The 8879-nt window shown below is 35.8% G+C and overlaps 1 protein-coding gene across 1 annotated transcript in view; it reads left to right on the forward strand.

Moving 5' to 3' along the window:
• The window catches only part of LOC110443638, a 74226-nt gene that overhangs the window by 13185 nt on the left and 52162 nt on the right, over positions 1-8879 (forward strand). The window contains exon 2 of the mRNA XM_021487979.1: positions 358-496. The gene's annotated coding sequence lies outside the window, so the exon portion shown is untranslated. The remainder of the gene's footprint in view (positions 1-357; positions 497-8879) is intronic.

The following is an 8879-nucleotide window of genomic DNA, read 5'->3' on the forward strand; positions in this document are numbered from 1 at the left end:
CCTCCCTTTGACGTTAAAGCTTGAAAAACCGGGATCCGTCCATTCAAAGTCCTATCAGCAGACATAAAGGCAAGTAAACACAAACACTACAATTCTTTAAAAGGTTTAGCTCGTGTGCTCATATTGGTCCCAGTGGCGTTTAGCTAAAATGAGACCAATTTTGTTTTATATTTTTGTTTTTGTCAAAATACAATGTTGTTAATGCAATTAACAGCACAGCAAGAGAAGCAAGTATACAAACTGACGAGAATACCAGCTTTCTGTAAACGGTTGCTATGCGAACGTCCGGAGTCGGCTGTCCCAGGCACCTCCTACACAATTCCAGCTATTCTGGTAAACCTATTGTCTTTGTTTCAGGTTTCGCATGCCAGCAGCAGACTCCATGCCGCGCGTGATTCCCGCCAAAGAGATTAGCAGCGCCTGCAGACGACAGCGTGTGCATGGTAAAAAGCTGAATTTAGACACTCTTCGGTGAATGTTATAGAAAAGCATACAGGTAATTATTATCGATGTCCTGGAGCTTTGATGAGAAGTACAATGACACCTAATTTAAACAAATCCAGAAGCATGTATGTAGGAAAACAAACTGGTAGTGTTCGATTAAAGCAGGTGTCATTGTCTATCAGCATTCATTATGAAGTTTAATGTTTTGTCTTATCGGCATAGCCAAATATCGACACCACGACATTTGGACACTTGATATTGACCTTTACAAGGGATTTATTCTGCTTTATTTCCAAACACAAGTTTGTAGTTGGCGGTAGTTTCCTTGGACGGAAGTTGGGGCGACAAATTGGGGGGGGGGGGCGATTTTCAGGAATCGGAGATAGTTTTGCTGGCAAACTGATGTATTTCAGAATTCCAAAGACCTCTTGTTTTTAATTTAAGAACGCTGAAGCCTTACCATCGCTTACGGTAAGGTAAATTCGTCCCATTAAAAAGGAGGCTAATGGTTTATTTTAAACAACAATACCGTCATCAAAGTGCAGAGTAGATAGAACGTGGTGAATAATGAAAAAAATTAGTCGACTTCCTAAGGTGTTTTCTCTAGATTGTTTTCAAAGATTTAATCTTAAAACGCATTCGTGTCTCTTACTTTAATCAAGTAGACAGTTGTTTTCAATTACATTTGCGATTAATCTTCCGTTCTCGCTGATGACATAAACTGAATTGAGAAAGTAGTTTTCTTTCTCAATAGTTTTCGGCGTTAATTGGATGTTTGATTGACCAATGAAGCGCACATATTCATTGATGTGAAATGTTTCTATAAAATTCTCAAGCGCGTTCAGTTCAATTGTACGCCAGTGTGCGTTTGTTATTGTGCTTGTCAAATATAACTCATTTTGCTTGAATCATAAAATCCACTTGATTGATATTACGTAATATCTAGATGTTTAACTGTTGATATCAAAGGTTTAAGTATTCAGTATTAATCATTGTAAACTGATTTTGTTGCTAAAATGTGATTCCAACTAGCCAAACCTCACTTTTATAGGAATTCTTGAAATTTCTATAATAAAATATTAAGTCCATTTAGTGATCATTTCATTTTAAAATCACGATCTAATTATACCACTACACAATAACTCATAGATCTTCACCTTAGTATATCATGGGCTCTCGAAACAAACACGGAAATACCTTTGCCGACCGTGATAAAACTTAGGTTAAAGGATTTTTTTCATAAAACAGAAAGAAGCGTGTAGTTTTGAAATAAATAACTCCAATCTTGTCTTGAGAATTTTGTATCATAGCTGGAGTACGACAAGGTTATCAACTCAAATGTTTAGTTGACATTGATAAATCAAATACACCACTATCTATAAGAAAAATATTTGCTGATGAAGCTGCTGCCTTTTCCCATTTTTTTTATACATTTGAATACAGTAGAAGCTGTGATAAATTACAACAACAAAGTCCATTGTCTATAATTAGATACCTACAGCAACACACAAATATTTACCCGATATCGACATTTTCTGTGTGACGGTTCTTAATATCAATAGCTACATTGAATACACATCAAGATGAAATAGTTTTGAAATGTTCAAAAAATGTCTCCAATTTAAGAAAAGTGATGGTCATTTATTCAGAAATGTCATTTGAACATCTTTACCTCGGGTCTATAAGGCAGCTCGAACAATACGCTTACCAAGTTCGGAACAATTCTAATAAACCATGTTCAGTAAATATAGAAAATACTAAGCAGGTCACATTACTATGACTAACATTCGATATTGTGACGATATGTAGTTAAAACTGTATTGATTTTAACCCAACAAATACTCCCAACTTTAAAACATTTTAAGGGAGGGTATCAGCTTGATAGACCCTTCACTTTAACAGTAGAACTGCGAAGTTGGTTGGCTAATGTCAAAGGCAAGTGTGAGCATGAATGTCGTCACAACACATTCTACGTCATTTCATTATGACGTCAATCACGTTGACATGTGCATTTGGGAATTGCTACACATGCACGTCGCCGTCCCACAGTTGAATGAAATTGCCTATACACGTATGTGATCCGTTTTATATGTCTATGCTAAAACTACAAATTGCGTGTTTATTATAAATCACTAGAGGAGAGTTGTCCTAGAAGACATTATATGAACCCAGCTTCGCGTATTCACCTATCAAAGTAAATATCTCAACATCTATATCTTCCAATTATTTTCTCAATATATATTCATCTGACAAGTCGCACTGTGCCCCTTAACTACACACACGACATCATGTTTTGGTTTTCTGTGGGTTTAAAAGTACTTGTCTTTTTTCTGTTCTTGTCATTTCTGAAGTCTGAAAACATGAAATATTCACGACACGGCGCCGTTTGCTGCCGTGCCTGAGGTAATAATGATCGTACGCTGAAGTGTAACCTCTTGTCCCTGCCGTCCGTGACAAGAGATAGTTTTCTTTTTCTCTCATAGCTTGGCTCCTCAGGTCTATTTTGTGCAAGCATTTTTTTTTGTCAAATTTATAGGTTATTGGATGCAATGTAATTTCATATTGATGTCGGTGTTTAGTTTCCTGAATTTGCTTCGTATATACTTAACAAATTGATATATTTACAGTAAAACCTCGATATAGTGCCCACTCATTCCATTTGCCAACTTGGTTTCCCGTTGACAAATGTAAAGTCCCATTTTGCTTATTTTTTTACCTTTCCCTCAATTCATGGTCACCGTCTTTATGATGCCAAAAAGATTTACATGGCGATACCTTACTTTTGTTTTCAAAGCTGAATGTTCGCTAAGGTGAGGAAGTCAATGGGTCCACATTCCGGGACATACCAAAGTCCTTAAAAATGATACTCGTTATTCCCTGCTTAACGTTCAGCATTTAGCGAAATGGAAACAATTGGTTCACCTGGTGCAGTTTAATTAACCGGACGGAAACCTAGGCTGGGTGCCTTCGGTATGGTATTTCAGTGAGACAGCACTGTAATTTGGTTAATTAGGCATCATATACGCAATATCGAAAAGGAGGCAATAACACCAACATAGCCTGTTTCCAGCACACATAAACACATGCACTCACATTACAAAAATTGAGGCACGTCCTTAAATGACCTTAGGTGTTGATAGGACGTTAAACTATATAAAACCAAACCAAACCAAACAAACCGAAAGCTTGACACGCTAAGGATTATATATTGCAGTCAGAATTTTCGTTATGCAAAGAATATAATGAGTCAAACTGCGATAAGACCTTGCGTAAAAATTGGAACTTTGGCATAACGATAAAATCAACCTTTGCCATTGTTGTTTACTTACAACAAACGTTTAACTGTAATTGATAAACTGTCTAAGTCGCATATTAAATTGCGCCTGTCGACAACATCGTTAGTGATATGATACGTTGTCCACACATAAAAATTGGTATGAGAACGATCAGGAGGTCGTTTATAACAAATATGATCCTGAATTTCACAAACGGTTTTAATGTTTAACGAAGCCTAATTTATGGCTTGGGTTGTTGACATTGGAAATGTCAGGATACCGTGATGTGTACTGGCGTTCCTCCTTTACCTGTCAATGCGTACCGATAAAACTTCTATGGCGACAAAATTATGATGGCCTCTATATGGGTCTCCTCGTTGATTGCTTATATACTGGCGTCAGAAAATATAAATGCTAAAATGGTACGTTTTCCCTTTCACTGGTCAAGATTCTTTAACGGAAATGGGAGAGGATAGAGCAACCTATGTTGTCTCAAGCGATAACACTCATTCATATGGTTGATCCTGGTCAAGATAAATCTATCCGGAAGCCATCTGTCTTTATTACAGGAGATGCATTGCCACACCGGCGTCTAGAAAAAGCCTTTCACTTATTTACGTTCGGGACTTCCTTTGGTGGTACTACATTGATATCTGGCAATGAGGCTATATAGATGTATAGATTTTATTTAATGTTCGGGAATCCTTTGCTTTTAAGGTAAATGTCATATATTATTTGTGGTTGTGTTCGAGGCCATAGTTCATTGATGATTATGTACTGATGGCGACGAAAAGGTGAAGTTGCCGTCTTTACCTTAATGGTCATAACCGTCATTTTTAGGGTTATGATCGGGTGCCTTGAGGAATATAAGCGTTCTTAGTATGGTTGACAAATCTTCAGATTAAAGGGTAATCAATTGTATGATGAATTCCTTTACTTTACCCATCATACATAGCGGAAATGGTAGCGGACAGAGCAATCTGTAATGTCTCTTACGATAGATAACACTGAGTAATATCTTCTTGATAAAACTTACTTAGGAGTCATTTGTCTCTATTACGAGAAAGGCGCTGCCAAGCCGGAATCTGAAATTGCGCTTGCGACATCCTGTCCTATTACATCTGACCACCTATAGCGATTGCGGTCATTCATACATTGTTTTAATTAATTTTGGAAAATTGTTCGCTTTTCATGCAAATAATTTATTTAAATCACTTAACTGATGTTATATCGATTTTTTATAAAAAGACATGCATATGACGTTTGTCCGATAACTGATTTACCCAAGTTGGTGTTTGTGTATTATATCCTTGTATTCATAATCCTATTTTACAAGCGATTCACTTAATTGTTCGAATATCACATTTCAACGATTTGACTGATTGCATCTTATTAAAGCACACACATTTACAACCAGAATCCACGAATCGGATTATATTTCCATTAACTGAAATATCAATTTTCCGCGCATTATCGGTCGTCTGCAAATATTTGTTTGATAACACTTGTCTTCTGCATCCGTCGTGGGTCATTTTACGACATCTGACTTTTGTCTATCAAATCTACACAAACCGAATGAAGCTCTGATTTCCTAAACCACTAAAAATTAAAATAAACATCGGTGTTATTGCCATTTATAACCGGATTATTTGATTTGTTTTGTAATGTAGCGCAAACGTAACCTATTTTCTAAACCCGATAACATTTTTTACTGTAGAATATCGCTTTTAAAATTCATGTGATGATACTTTAATTGGAAAGTTCGATCGGTTTTGTTTTAATGGAATGCCATGACGGCTGTTTGTTTTACTAAAGAATATCATTTGTTTAAAATGTGTAACAGAAAATAAACCGATTTCAAATTAGCAGTATTGATTCTTAAAAACGATATGTAGTATATATACAAAGACATTTATCACTCGTCATTTATTGTTTTGTTTACAACATTAGTTAATATTTATATGTTTGCGAGTATGCACTCTGATGACTCGTTAAAATGTCCCTATCGTGTAACATGTAGTTTTTCTTTCCAATAGAAATTTTCAATAATTAACTTTAATTTGTGAACATCATCGTAACGCCACCATTGGCATCTAAATCTGTTTGTTGTTTAACGGTTACAATCAAGCTAAACTTAAAAGGAAATTTAAGCATTTCATTGTCAGTTTTGATTTGATTTTATAATACCGTTGTCGACAAGTAGTTTATCATAAGACTAAGAAAAAATGACATTTCTGCTTTTGTTTAATCCATATTTTTTATCCTCACTTGCTATTGATTTGTCATTTGATACACGCACTGTGCGATTTTTATCGCTTTGGCAGATTCTATAAAGTGGCAATAAAATAATCTTCATTTACGTCATCGCAATTTCCGGTTGACAACTATGTGCCGCGACTCGTGCGAGCGAGCGCGCGCGCGCGCAGCACTAATACTCTCGTTCTCTCGATTAGATTGTCCACAACAACTCTTGACGTGAATAAGTGTATGTGTGGATATTTTTATTGACAACCTTGATTGTAGTCCAACGCTTCGTCAAGTATTGGTTCGAGACCATTTACCGATATAGTCGATACTTATACTCGCTCCCCGTGATGGCGTTCAGGCGTCATGTTTAATGGCAGGGGATTTAACAGTTCCGATTAATCACAAGCTAGTAATACACCCGTCAACAAACACCCCACTTATCTGTGAAATAACTGTCTGCATTCATCGATCACTGCATATGTGTAACAAGTTATCGTCCTGATCAAGTCGTGTCTGCATACTGGTATCAAATATGGCCCTCCATATTTATATTTATCTTCGCTTTTGTTCCTCTCGTATGAGTCGGAATATTTCACCTGCATGTTATGCAACGTTTATCCGGTGTTATGTTTTCCCCCTTTATTTAACCTTAAACAGAAAATGAGATATATTTAAAATTAGAACCATCGATTATAAACTAACAAAGCAACGAGAAGATACCGAAGTGTCAATAATACCGTAATTTGAACTCAAAATCGATAAAACAAGGACAGAATGTGAACAAAAGAAAGATTGACTCGGATACAATAGAAAAGTACAAAGCGTAAAAGACCATGTGTTCCGGATAGATAAGCGTCTTCTGTTTCATCGACGACATCTAGGTCAAATACAAATAATGTCACGTCTTGATAGCAAGAACCAGGCCAGTGGTAACAACAACAGGGCATATTCAATAACGTCGACCTTCACATCAAACAAAGAAATCACACATTTTCCAACCAAAGCTGCAAACATTAAAATCGAGGCAAAAACGAAAATTGCGGTGACCTATTCTCTTTTCCACATGTTTTGTGTTAATTTGGCTTTCGCTCCGAACTTTTATGCCGCACTTTTAACCCGAACACTTCGACTTCAAAATTCTGGCCTCCAGCATGGCTTATAAAATTTTAATATCCGACACATGTCCCGTGCACTTAATTTTTGTTTTCTCCTAGCGTTTAATTACGTACTTTTAATAAGAATAGCTTTCCTATAACGAAATCAATGCGATATTACCGTTATGGATTTGTGTCAAATCGCTATTTTCAAATTTAACTCACACTTTCATTAATATGCCATCACAGAATATTTATTTTATTACATTTAAAATTTTCGTCACTTTGTCAGTCGTTTTAATAAGCATATTGATTATGAATTAGAACTTGGCATGTTTGAATAACATTAGCTTACTTTGTAGGCATTAAACTTAATTATAACTATAATAGACACTTCACTAACAAAACGAAGACCATTTATCTACGCTACAGCATTAATGGACAACTCATTACCAAACTTAAAAACGAACTTAACGACTGTTAACTTTCTTGTCCTCAGAAGGAGAATACATGTTCCTGTCCTAAGTGGTTACATACTAACCTCCTCTCCTCTGTCGAAATATATCAGCCATAAAATAATCGTGTATGAAGTTTTACATATCGGAGTAAATTTGCTATTCCTGGGCCTTGATTAAGTATCAGAATTGTTAAGATAAATGCAACATGCTGATCAATAAGTTAAATTTACGTCTACATGGTTTTCTACCGGAAACACGCAAATCTACACAGAAAATGTACGATTATTAGCAGTAACCCTTATCTACAACTGCGTGATCTATACGTCTGCAATGATTAAAAGACTTTATAACTGTATCATAAATCCATGTTGGCCGACACACTATCCTATTTGACAATAAAAAAAAATTGTGCAGTATCGCTTGTCCTTCAGGAACGTCTGGTCTTGCCTGTGGCTGTAGTTGGGGTTCCACATGCCTTTCCTTTTGTTTCATTTTCTCCTCAAACCCTCGTGTTTTACCTTTTTGTATTGACTTCGAGAATCGATTATGTTGTGTTGACTGCTGATGCCGTGTTATATATTGTCCTTGTGTATTCTTTGTGCGACAAAGCTGTAATATATTTTGTCGTTTTGTGTTTATGTCATGATACTTGGTTTTCTATTTCTAAGAAATACTTCCATCGTCTTTCTTGATGTCATATTTTTTTTTCTTATTGTTTTCTGCTCTTTTTTGTTGTTGTCTTCTCTATTCTAAAGGTCTCTTTTTGTCGATTACTGGTTCAGATTTGTTTCTTAGTTGTAGTGTAATTCCTACATTTTATCTGCAAACATGATTGTGTGAAAAATCGATCTAAATCAATATCCTTTGTTTCCTTTTTGTTAGATATATGTCTATTTCAAACCTTGTTTATTCATCTTTATGTATCATCTTTATACCGCACACACTCAATCCAAATCTGCATTATTTCACTGACAACAAGAATAGAAAATTAATGGCTTGTTTAAATGAGGAATTGTGATGACATATATATCCGTTATTCCTGGCGCCGTAAAAAAAAAGGTTGTTTTCTTTGCCAATCTCTTGTTGTCGATCCAAGCTGTTGAAAGTTCCCGACTTTTTCAAAACAATACCTAGTGGCAAAAATAACAAATGGCATTGTAAATAACTGACCAGAGTTATTAAAGCACTTTGTCCTGATTAATCAGCCATTTATAGGAATATGACATTTCATCGCAAATTACATCATTCCTTTGTCATTAATTTGAGTTAAGATTGAAATAAAAAAATATAGGCAGATCCGGGGTTGGAGGTAGTGGTTTGGATTGATTGTTTTAGATTCCAAGGGTCTGGAAACTCCCCCC

Source organism: Mizuhopecten yessoensis, unplaced genomic scaffold (genome assembly GCF_002113885.1).
Source record: "Mizuhopecten yessoensis strain PY_sf001 unplaced genomic scaffold, ASM211388v2 scaffold716355, whole genome shotgun sequence".
Lineage (NCBI taxonomy): Eukaryota > Metazoa > Mollusca > Bivalvia > Pectinida > Pectinidae > Mizuhopecten > Mizuhopecten yessoensis.